The sequence below is a fragment of the Oryctolagus cuniculus genome, chromosome 12 (genome assembly GCF_964237555.1).
Source record: "Oryctolagus cuniculus chromosome 12, mOryCun1.1, whole genome shotgun sequence".
Classification (NCBI taxonomy): domain Eukaryota; kingdom Metazoa; phylum Chordata; class Mammalia; order Lagomorpha; family Leporidae; genus Oryctolagus; species Oryctolagus cuniculus.
In genome coordinates this window covers 60421204-60434343 of record NC_091443.1, presented here as the reverse complement: position 1 = coordinate 60434343, position 13140 = coordinate 60421204, and the positions used below count along the sequence as shown (strand labels likewise).

Genomic DNA, 13140 nt, shown 5'->3' with positions numbered 1-13140 from the left:
TCTTCCTACTACCTGTGATGCCTCGCATGGGGGTGACAATCCCCTGATAGTTCCTGTTAGAAATCCCACCCACAGTGATGACTGCCCCAGCAGTTGTCTATATTCTTGGGCCTGTTTCCCTATTCTCTTTATGACACTCTCATAGTTACTTGACAGTAACATCTACCGGATGCTGAACACCTACTCTCTGCCAGAGTCTGATCATTATCCCATTGTATCCTGACCACATTCTTTCAATAAACATTATCTTCCCATTTTACACAGAAAAGAATTGAGAATCAGAGCCTCAATGGCTTACCTAGGGTCAGACAACTAATGTGGTCAGTGCCAGGACCAATCTCTGATGGTCAGGCTCCAAACTGGCTTGCCATGCAAGCCCGGAAATGTAGGGAGAGAGGGATACTAAAATACGATCAAGAGTGACTGGGGGATGGCTAACTACAGAGAACACAGCCACCTAAGAGTGGAACAAAATAGGCCTATGGGCCAATTCTGCCTGCAGCCTGCACCTCTGGACAATGCTCTACTGCCTCTGCTTTAGGGGTCTTGCAAATGACCACTCTCCAGTGGCAAAGTTCCAATTCCTAACACAACAACCGGGAAAATGCGGGTTTCGTGTCTGTTTTCCATGCTGCAGCTCTGTGTGAACGCTGTGACGGGGAAATGCAGTTGTGCAGGCTCATGCCCACAGCTGTCTTAGGTCAGATCTCAAGATGACCTTTCAGGGCTGTTGTTATTGTGTTGTTCACAAACACCCAGCATCTGTTTGTGAATTTCAGGCAGTGATCTCCTCTGTCTTGGTTTGTGTACAGGTTTCCTGGCTGAATGATGGAAAAGTCACTGCTAATGAATATTAAAAGCCTGTAATTTAGTCAAAAACAATGTTGTCCATACTTTTGTTCTGAGTAATTTCAGTTGTGTGGTTTTTTGAGAATCCAGCATAAATGGTAGATAATGTTCCTCTGAATGGGGCCCTTAGGCCTTCTTAGCGGAGGCTTGTTTAGCTTGCCAAGTTTAAATATTTTCCGAACTGATCCCAGAACTGAGAAGCCTTCATCACAGCACCGCATTAAAAGTGATGGATGTGATACATATTTAATACAATAAAATGGCCATTTATATGCCCATACTAGACACAAGGGAAATCCTCACAGGAAAGATTTCTAAAATCAAAAGGGGCCTATTCTCTAATCGATGTGAGGGGATTTACGCAGATAACTCCCATTAATGCTAATGGGTGTTAGGAGCTTACATCCTCTATGCACCACTGGGAAGATATACTCGGTGCCACTCGAAAGGAAGCTGTTGCACTGAGACTCCCTGTGAGTATTCTGGGGGAAGGAAAATTTGAGGGAGAGCAAAAATGGCAACAGGCTGCAGACATAGTTGGCTTCGTGTGAACTCTGCCGTCATCCCGCTCTGAGGCCGGGGTGTGGGGGCACTGTTTCTAGGAGTTCTTTTTCGGTCATGGTAGAGTGTGACTACGACATTCAGATTCTGCGTGGTAACGCTTTAATTCCTAAGTGCAATGCCTGGCTGGTTGCTCAAGTAGATCTGAGGAAGTGAATGATGCTGGAAATAATTATTGCAAGTGAAGTCTGAATTTATGACAGCATTTGCTCCCTCTTATTCTCGGGAGGAAAAAAAAAAGAGCTACCTAAACAGACCTGAGCAGTCCCAGTGCCAACTTCTAGGACAAAGAGAGACAGTTCCTATGGCTGGCTAAGCTAAAGAGAGTTCAGGGCCATTATCTCTCAGGCCACTCTGCTACTGGTTTTTGTTATGCATAATGTGACAAATTTGAGAGATGGAGTCCATTTGTCTAGATTGACTTTACCCAAAGTGGACTGGTAGAGATTATTATGAAGTGGTTAGTTGTAGCTACATTCCCCTCTGATATATGTATTTTGCGGCTGCTGGAAGTATTCCATTGACAAGAAATACAACTTAAATGAACACTTCAATGCAGAGAAACTCACTGCGATTCACATATAACATTTCATAGTTAAAGTAGCTCTTTCCTAATATTGGCAGTGGAGAGAAAAATGAACCATTAGATCAAAAGCCACTTGGACAATGAGTGGAATGACTAATTACCTGACTCTCAGTTCGAGTATTTGCCTTCTCTTCTGCACAGTCCTGTTTCCTTGTGAGGCTTTCTTATGGCACTAAACACATATTATATTGTACTGTAATTATTTATGTGCTTGTCTCAGATGCCCTGAATCATAAAATCTCGAAGTTGGATCATCCCATGTTGTGAAACCCACACTACACAGTATGTGCTCAATAAATGCTGAATGAATGAATGAATGAATGAACGAACGAATGCACAATGACTCCAGCTTGTCCATGGCCCATTGTTTCTTTCCAGTTCTCATTTTGAGTGCATGTCCAGTGCTCTGTTCCTAGGGCATTATCTCCAGAATGCCTGCAACCTTGAAGGTAGAGAGCAGGAGTTTGGCAAGATGGCAATGACCCTCTGGGAAGAGGAGAAATGAGCCATCTGCTTCAGCAAAGAACTTCTACTGGTTGAACAACTTTGCAGAATCTTTCTCCCGCTCCCTACTTGGGCTCCAAGCCTTACTAGTAATATTTCAAGTCTCCAGGCGGTCACAATGCCATATATTACAATGCCACATAATGGCATTTTTATCCATCAGCTCTCTTAAAATTACATTCTTAGAAGAATACTTTTAGATAATCCCATATTCTTGGTGTGGAGGGCAAATAGGTCCTAGTTGAAAGAAGCAAATGGTCATCCCTTCCTCTTGTATACTTCTTTATAAAAGTCCCGGATGGGTCCTGTGTTGTGGTCATTTGAGATGCCAGCGGCCCATATTGGAGTGCCTGTTCCAGTCCTGGCTGCTCTGCTTCCAATCCAGCTCTCTACTAATAGAATGCACTTGGGAAGTATCTCATGATGGCCTAATTACTAGACCTGGATGGAGTTCCTTGCTTCTGGCTTTAGCCTGACCTTGCCTCGACCACTAAGGCCACTGGGGGAGTGAACCTGCAGATCAAAATGCATTCTTTCTGCCTTCCTCTTTCTCTCTGTGTCACTGCCTTTCATATGAATAAAATAAAGCTTTTTAAAAAATAAGGTTCAGGTAACTTAGCTGAAAGGATAATACTTGAACTCCAAAAATAATGTCTGAAATACTGTAGTTGGCTATATAATATTTGAAATCTTGAAGCTTAAGGAATATACTTAGGTCTCCCAAGTGTCATAAACTGAGACAACTATCTCTCTGAAGATTTGCCATCTGCAGATAGAAACCTAGGTTTATACTGTTCCTGCTACAAAGTCTAACCTTATGCTGGAAACTGATGGAGTTGAAATATTTTATATGATCCCCAAGCAGCTGATTAATTTAGTCAGTTTCTTTTCTAAGGTTTAATAATTTATTTGAAAGAGTGAGTTACATAAAGTTAGGGGAAAAACAGAGAGAGAAATCTTCCATCTGCTGATTCTCTTCCCAAATGGCCTCAACAGCCATGTCTGGGACAAGCCAAAGTCAGGAATCATGAACTTCTTCTAGGTCTCCCATGTGGATGCAAGAGCCCAAAGATCTGAGCCATTTTCCATTGCTTTTCTAGGCGAATTACCAAGGACCTGGATCTAGACTGGAATAGCTCAGACACAAACCAGCACCCATGTGGGATGCCAGAGCCACAGGCAGCAGCTTAACCACTAGACTCAAAGCCAGCCCCCAGTTTAGCCAATTTCGTAAATAAAGATGAGCCAGATGAGCTTCAAGGTGGCAAATTGGTAAAATTACTGTTTAATCTTCTACACATCCACTTTTAACCCTTACTCCTGGTATCATATAATGACACACATTTCCTTTTATGCATTTCTCAAAAGAGAAATAAAATCCTTAGAAAATTTAGCAATTTTTTAGCTTATTTACACTGTTTTTACTGTAGCAATTGAATAATTTTAAGAGTACTAAGTAATTGTAAAACAAAGATGCAAAATCAAACTTTTACTTTTCACTCCTGAACACTTCTTTTCTACTGACTTCAGCTTCAGGCCTCACTAATAGTTGAAAGTTTGGCTGATAAACAGTTCTGTGGCTTGCAAGAGAAAAGAGTTAAAATGAAAATGAAGCACTTTATTGATAAAGAAGAATTAATATCCTAACAAAAATAAAATCCATATGTACTTCCTTGCTCAGGAAGAATGATGGGCAGGCCACACAGACTATCGATTTGAGCCAATGAAAGCTGAAGCAGAATATTTATTGGGCCTTATGGTATTTAAATGCCTTAAATTCCACTTAGTACCACTGGCTGCTAGCGCTGCAGAATTCTGGAATTGCACCCTGCAGTTTGTACTAATTGGTGGGAAATGTAGGCCTGATGTCAAAGACAACTATAATTGTCTGATGAAAATAACTTGCTTTTGACACCAGTATATGTTGCACCCCGTATATCACATCCTCCTTGCATAAGGAGGTGTTGTTTTATATAGCCAAGGTAATTATAATTGGCTTTAATGTATCTGAAATAACTATGTATAAAAGAGTGTTGTAAGAAAGAAGGAGCTTGCAATGACCTAGTAGCATTTATGACAAAATGGTTGCTCAGGGAATCACAAAAAAAAAATGCCTAACTAAAAGCATAAGGCTCATATTATGCAGGTTTTAGAATGTTCAAAACTGCGATTTAGAGATGATCGTATTTTGACCATGATGCATTTTGTCATGTGAGGATAAAATGCAGAGGATGTTTACATTTTTCCAACCCATGGAGCTTCCACCTCAGGAATTGCATTTGTTTTTTCGCACTTCAATAGGCATCGTCTTAAACATCATATTCATGTCTGTCTCTCTTGACAGCAAATAAAATTTAATAAATAAAATTCCATATGATAAATATGTTAGATTTAAGGAGCAGCCTTGATAAAGTGTGGACGTTTTCAAAAATGATTTGTGAAAAACAAATAAATTTAACAAGGCTAATGTGTTACCAGCTCCAAATATATTATTGATGAGGCAAAGAAGTATAATGACCCAAAAGAGCATTTGCACAGGTTTTCACACTGCTTAAATTACTGCCAGATAGAAAAGAAAATTCTCCAGAAGTTGGACCCGTTGCCTCTGTAGATCAACATCTGACTGTAGCAACATCTTGGCTTGTCACTAAATTTCAAATTAACAGTGGCACCGATAACTCACAACAAGGGAGTACTATCACATCACAAGCATCCCATCCTGTGGTACATTTTTATAATGCACAGTCTTTCCTCCCATCTCCTACTCCACACCTTCTTCCTGGCTTTGAGCCTCCTGACCCACACCTGCCTAGTTGGCCAAACACACTCCATTAACTGGGGATTGAAACCTCCCAAACAAATATTCACAGATGGATTTGGGAAGCCTTCCCTACTCTTGGATTTATGAGTCTCATTATACTTTACTTCAAAAAACGTGTTTCACATTCTCCTTTTCCTCAGGTAGGACTGTGAAATTAACATTTACTTTAATAAGTCAAACAATACGCTAAATCTTTTATGTACTTCATTTTATGGAAACTTTGTGTCAATTCTGTCAGAATTACTATGAATTATCACCAGTTTACAGATGAGAAAACTGAGTTCTGATGCCAATTCCTGATTTTTTAACCACTTAGTAACACTATCTACCCCATATGAAATTTATGAGTTATCTTGTAGTCATATTGTTCAGACTTTGTTTAGATAAATAGAATGAACATCACATAGACCTTACTACATAAAATACAATTATGACATGTCATTTATGATACCCAAGATGCATAATGTATAATTTTTTTTCTTTTTTAACTTTTATTTAATGAATATAAATTTCCAAAGTACAGAATATTGATTACAATGACTTCCCCCCCATGACGTCCCCCCAACCCGCAACCCTCCCCTTATCCACTCCCTCTCCCTTTCCATTCATGTCAAGATTCATTTTCGATTCTCTTTATATACAGAAGATCAGTTTAGCATACGTTAAGTAAAGATTTCAACAGTTTGCTCCCACACAGAAACATAAAGTGAAAAATACTGTTTGAGTACTAGTTATAGCATTAAATCTCAATGTACAGCACACTAAGGACAAAGATCCTACATGAGGAGTAAGTGCACAGTGACTCCTGTTGTTGACTTAACAAATTGACACTCCTGTTTATGGCATCAGTAATCACCGTAGGCTCTTGTCATGAGCTGCCAAGGCTATGGAAGCCCCCTGGGTTCACTGACTCTGATCATTTTTAGACAAGGCCATGGTCAAAGTGGAAGTTCTCTCCTCCCTTCAGAGAAAGGTACCTCCTTCTTTGATGACCCATTCTTTCCATTGGGATCTCACTCACAGAGATCTTTCATTTAGGTTCCCCCCCCCCCCCAGAGTGTCTTGGCTTTCCATGCCTGAAATACTCTCATGGGCATTTCAGCTGGATCCGTATGCTTAAGGGCTGATTATGAGGCCGGAGTGCTGTTAGGACATTTGCCATTCTATGGGTCTGCTGTGTATCTCACTTTCCATGTTGGATCATTCTCTCCCTTTTTTATTCTATCAGCTAGTATTTGCAGACACTATTCTTGTTTATGTGATCCCTTTGGTTCTTAGTCCTATCAGTATGATCAATTGTGAACAGAAATTGATCACTGGGACTAGTGAGATGGCATTGGTACATGCCACCTCGATGGGATTGAATTGGAATCCCCTGGTATGTTTCTAACTCTACCGTTTGAGGTAAGTCAGCTTGAGCATGTCCCGAATTGCACATCTCTTCCCTCTCTTGTTCCCACTCTTATATTTAACAGCAATCACTTTTCAGTTGTTTCAGCACTTAAGAAGAATTGTGTATTGATTACAGTATTCAACCAAAAGTATTAAGTAGAACAAACAAAAAAAATACTAAGAGGGATAACATATTAAGCTGCTCATCAACAGTCAGGGTGAGGGCTGATCAAGTCACCATTTCTCATAGTGTTCATTTCACTTTAACAGGTTTCCTTTTTGGTGCTCAGTTAGTTGTCACCTATCAAGGAGAACAAGTGGTATTTGTCCCTTTGGACACTCAACATAATGTTTTCCAAATTCCTAACAGGGATCACTTTTCAGTTAAAATTCAAACACCTAAGAATAATTGTGTGTTAATTACAGAGTTCAACCAATGGTACTAGAACAAAACATAATGTATAATTTTAATAGCTTCAAATTGTCATAATTTTTAGATAAGTTTGAAATGCCTCAGTAATTACAGCAGAGAAACTATGTCCATACTCTTAGGAGATCATATCAAATCCACTGCCAAGATGCTATAAGTCCTGAATGAATAAAGTAACAATACACAAACAAGATGCAAAAAACAAAAGACAGGGTGAAGAAATGCACATACCTCTCAGAAACACCCTGCGAACTACAAAGTGGTCTCCTTTTGCGAATTACATGTACAATGTCCAAACTGCCAACGTTTTTTGTGAATATGATTCATAATACACTCATACAGTTTTATTTATTATTAAAGTATGTATCCATATTTCTCCATATTTTGAAAAATACTATGGAAGGAATATATTGCTAAATCCTATTGCTCTTAGCATAATCAGTTTATCATTTTAGAAACAGCATCATTTTAAAATGGAAAAGAAATTAAAAAGCAACTTTTAACAGAGAAGAATTAAGAAAAGTAAAGTAAATAGTTATTGGCAGTTCCTCTAACTAGACCACATCAGAACTGATCTGTACAGTAGGAGGATCCAGTTGTTTTCACTGTGAAGTTGGGGTTATTGAAGAAAATGCCTTGGATTTCTATGGGGAATTTTTGTTAGCAAATACTTCTGCATCATACTGCCAATTTAGTAGTGACCTACTTTGTATCAGCCACTGAAATGGGCATGACATATAGATATAGGCAGATATTGTATACATACAAGATATAGAGTTAAAAGTAATACATCCAGACTATATTGAATACTTCCTGTTTGACATGCACTGTGCTAATGTTATTTTATCATTTGAGAAAATCCTGATTATAAATTTCAAGTAGGAATGAGAAATGAATGGAATGGGCCGATTTTAAGCAAAGCTAGGTACTAACTAGTCACTGTTTTGCAAATAAAATAATTAAGCCTTAGAAGTATTAAAGAGGAGTTGTCATTAGGTGTAGCAGTTAAGATGCCTCTTGAAGTCGGCGCCGCGGCTCACTAGGCTAATCCTCCGCCTTGCGGCGCCGGCACACCGGGTTCTAGTCCCGGTCGGGGTGCCGGATTCTGTCCCGGTTGCCCCTCTTCCAGGCCAGCTCTCTGCTGTGGCCCAGGAGTGCAGTGGAGGATGGCCCAGGTGCTTGGGCCCTGCACCCCATGGGAGACCAGGATAAGCGCGGTGCGCCGCGCTGGCTACAGCGGCCATTGGAGGGTGAACCAACGGCAAAGGGAAGACCTTTCTCTCTGTCTCTCTCTCACTGTCCACTCTGCCTGTCAAAAAAAAAAAAAAAAATGACTCTTGAAAGAAAAGCATCCTGCATTGGAGTGCTGATTCAAGGCCCACTCCTTTTCCATTCCAACTTCCTGTTAACGTGCATCCTGGGAGACAGCAGGTGATGACCCAAATATTGCATCCCTGCAGCCAGCATGGGCTCCTGGCTTTGGCCTGGCCCAGCCCTGGCTGTTGCAGGCATCTGGGGAATGAGCTAGCAGATAGGAGGTTCTCTCGATCTTGCTCTTACTCCTGCTCTCCTTCTTAATCTCTCTTTCTGCCTTTCAACTAAATAAAAATTTTAAAAAGAAAATATTTAAGATACTTCCCCAGCATCATGTTTAAAAAAGTAAAGAAAATGAGAATCGGGGCCTGGCATTGTGGAAGTTAAACTTCTGGCATCTCATGTAAGCATTAGCTTGATTTCTGGATGCTCGCTAGTGCACCTGTGAATGCAGGGAAAGATAACTGGAGTGCTTGGACGCCTGCCACCTGCATGGGAGACCCAGGTAGAGCGTCAGGCTCCTGGCTTCAGCCTGGCCCACGCTTAGCTGTTGCAGTCATTTTAGGAGTGAATCAGCAGATGGAAGATCCCTCCCTCCCTCCCTCCCTCCCTCCCTCCCTCTGTGTGTGTGTGTGTCTATAACTCCTAAAACTTTTGAATAAATAAATCTTTATTTAAAAAAGATGAGATTTACCTTCTACATGAATCAACTTTAGAAATATTATTCTTACCCTTACAATATGCTTCCATACTTACTATTTTTTAAAGCAGGACAAACTTTTCATACTGTTTGAGTAAGAGAAACTTACGATTAGTTCTTGTCCATTCTTAATACCTGGCATAAATTCTTATGTAATACGGTTCAAGGGTTTTATCAAAAAGGACTAATTTAGTCATTAAATGCAAGATTAAAGATCTTTAAAAAATTACATACTTTCACTTGGTAAAATTTAGAACCCCTTTTCCTTTATGATGAGACTCTTTAGTGTGGTTTGCTTGTATAGATTTCCATGAAAGGCTGCCATGTGGGAAAAAAAGGTGAGTGGGAATAAATGTCTTTCTTTCAACCTTTGGCCCCAACACTATCTATTTTAGTTTCTCAATAAAATGTAGTGAGTACCTGTTAAACATTAGGCACTGAAATAAGTGCTGGGGACACAGTTGTGGACAAGAAATATACTCAAATTTTATTGCACACAATCCAATCAGGGTAACAGATGTTATATGAACAGTTGAATAGGGAGAATTGTGAAGAAGAATAAGAATAGGGTGTTACTGAGAAAGATTTAGGTGAGGGTGTCATTGGGGAAATCAAATCTAGATTGAAGCTTCAGGGGAAGGCCACCCAGAGGAAGTCAATGTTTAAGGAAATCCTAAAGGTCTGGTGGAATTGGTACAGGGGAAGGATGACTGGAACCTTCTTCTAGGAAAGGACATAGAAAGACACCAATGGCCCCAAACCGGGCCAAAGCTTGTGTCAGACACAGAACACAGCTTGCGTGGCCAGAGTCAAGATAGGCGTGGCTTGCAGTAGGCTGCAAAGCAAGTGTCACAACAGAACCAAAGCCAGGTCCTTGAAGGCCTTGTTGAAAGGTCGGCCTTTATAAGACATGTGCTCAAAGCCACTTGTTAGTCCTTCATTCTATCATCAGTAACAGCAGTAAATTGGAAAGTGAGGTTGGAGGGTGTGTGAGATCCCTTCCAGTCTTACCTCCACAGGGCTACATTATTCAACAAGGTCCAACCCCATCTAAGCCACTGTAATGCACAATTCCTGTGCTGGGATTACAAAGATGCCTAACACAAAGTGATAAGCCATGAGTATCTTTCTCTGGCACCTGGAATCTATGGAGGAAAAGAGAGATGAGAAGTAGCTATAATATAGTGTTAAAATGGAATCCCAAAGGAACACATCATATCTAAGAGTGTAGTAGAAGGAGAGTTGCATTATGTACATCATTTACTAGTAAAATCTTACAGGGAAAAATTCCTTTTCAGGATTTTTTTTGACTAACATATCTTGACCAAGGAGCTACTCATAAAATTGTCTTCGTGTTGGTGCTTAACGTTACCATCTATTGATGTGAGTTTAATCATTGGCATCAGATGACTCTTGTTAAAATATTAATATAAAAATGGACACAGTAAATGTTACCTCAGAGATGAAAAATGGGTTTCAATTTGTGAGTCACTTCAAGTCATTTGGAAGTAATTTCTTAGGAGGTTGTTTCAAAAAGCCAACTGAGGTCTTTCACAACAGAGAAATGCTAAGAGCAGTTCTCATGTTTGTCATGGGTCGGTGGGGCGGAGTGAATGCCATATATTTTACCATCTCTGCTTTAACTCACTATTCAGTTTGCCATAAAATGTTATTATCCTGGGTTACATGAACCTGTGGATTCTACTCTTTCCTCTGCCCAGATAAATTCTGCAAGAGAAGAAACTTTGAAGGAATGCAGTGCAAAGCAGATCTGGATGCCAGACAGGAAGCCAGGGAATCACCCAGATCTCTACTGGATGTCATGAAATGAGACTCACACAGTCAGAACTCCACTCCATGAGGGGTGGATGAGGTTCAGAAGAATGAGAATAGGAAACCGTAAAATCATGCTTCACCTTTTGCATCAATATCTGCCAACGTTGTGCATGCAAAATTCCTGCGGGTGCTGTCTAAATGATTCCTGGTGGCTGAAAAAAGGTACTATTGACTTCACATACACTTTCATTATGATTCCATTCTGCATCCTGTGTAGCAAGCAACAAAAACAGCCTTGGAGCGAATCAAGCCTGAGGACCAACGTGAGTGATGTCAGGTAGCCCAGAGCAATGCTTCCGGAATTTCATTGCTTCAATAAAAGATGACTTGTCCTAGGAATAACTGATTTGTTCTGATACTTTTCCACTGTTGCACATGTTAATTGTGTGTATTATTGTTGTGCACAAAATCATTTCATTTGATTGATAACTTCCACATTATATTTCAAGTTAATTGGAAACAGTCTAATATTCCCTCTTAAAAAAGAAAAAAAGAATGTACATGAGGAAAATTTCTCTTTTATTGTAGTTTTTAGCCAAATTAGCATTCTCATAAAAAACCCACTTCGTCCTGTTAGAAGTCCTATATCTTTACACAGATAAATATTTTTAACAAACAATTATAATTTACTATGCATTTGAGGAATAATAAATTTTAATGTTGTTCAAATTGAGGTAAAATACATTTTCTAACACAACATTAAACATAATTATGGATTTTTATAACAAAATACTATTCTCTGGGTGAAATAAATCTTCATAATTAGTAACATTCGTAAAGATAGAAAAAAGAATGGAAAAAGTTGCTGTGCCTTTACAGCTATTTAAAAGTCTGTTTCATTTTGAAAAATAACATAACTATTTTATTCATACTTAATTACCTTAATTTGCTCAAACATTTCTGAGAAAAATAACAATACAGTAGAATAAACAGCCCTGTCCTCATATTCATAGTTAAATTGTAAGAAATTATTTTCTGCTTTATTATGGATGCAATTAATAATATTAAAAGTATTCCCACAATTTTCCTGAAACAATGAGTCACAGAATATTCAATTCCTAAAAATGATTATGCAAATAGTTAAAATATTTAAATGAACATAAGAATTGATACTCCAACAGTTCAGTCCTTTGATAATTTGTTGACAATGAGTAATCTATTTGAGACCAAGTAAAAGCAGCTAGGGAAGAAAACTTAATAGAAAATTATGCCTATGGAGCATTTAAACATACATGCTGAATAAATTATCTATACGTTAAAAGGTTCATATATTTCAAAGAAATGATGAAAAGTTTGAAAAAAATCTGAGAAAATTTAACAAAAAGCAATAGAATTGTAAATGTGATCAAAACTATAGGAGAACTCTATTAAATATATAACCTTATTGCACACAAATTACTCTTTTCAGAGCCTGTTCTTTTATTGGATTGCTCTGCTATTTTATGGAATATATTTTAATGTTGTACAAAGAAAATGAATTTCACGGATTTGATTTAACAGTTCTATATCTCCCTGTTACTATCTTGTGCTATGATAGAACTTCGCTCTTTTATTCAGTTTTCTACTCCATTATAGATTTGATTGTGTGTGTGTGTTTGTGTGTGTGTAGTATTATTCAACCTAGAGTACAAGCCATGTATTATTCAAAGTCTATCATTTTACTCGTAATGTAGAGCACATGCTCCCTAAAACAGCATCTGTTCGATGAAAGTTAGATTCAGCAGATAATTCCACCTATGCTCTGACAAATGACTGGATTAGAAAGCTTTCCAGGGCTTGTGGAATGCTATGTGCTAGACCAGGGAGCTGATTTGTGGAAAACCCTTTCAGCTTTTTAAAAATATCTTCATTGATTTTGATTCTTTTAAAATTTGGCTTATTTTGAAGCAAACTAATTATGGGCATATACACTATTTCTGGAAAGGAGCCTTTTAAGTAGCTAAACCATAGCAATGATATAAATACATTGACAGGAACACACACTGTGTCTGTATTTTAGAAATTCCAAGCTTTGTGCTTGTAATGCCCATTCTTGGTTTGGTTTGTTTTGTTTTTAGTGGAGGAAGGATAATACATGGTCACTAAATTACAAAGAGTGTGCATGGCTTTCCTACCAGTATGGTGTAATCTTGGGGCAAGTTTACAGT

At 38.8% G+C, this 13140-nt stretch overlaps 1 long non-coding RNA gene across 2 annotated transcripts in view; it reads left to right on the top strand.

The window, feature by feature from the left end:
• Positions 1 to 11309, top strand: part of LOC138844545 (uncharacterized) — a 448524-nt gene extending 437215 nt beyond the window's left edge. For both annotated transcript variants that reach the window (XR_011380479.1, XR_011380478.1), the window contains one exon: positions 10879 to 11309. This is a non-coding gene — a long non-coding RNA (uncharacterized lncRNA). The remainder of the gene's footprint in view (positions 1 to 10878) is intronic.
• The last annotated feature ends 1831 nt before the right edge of the window (positions 11310 to 13140 follow it).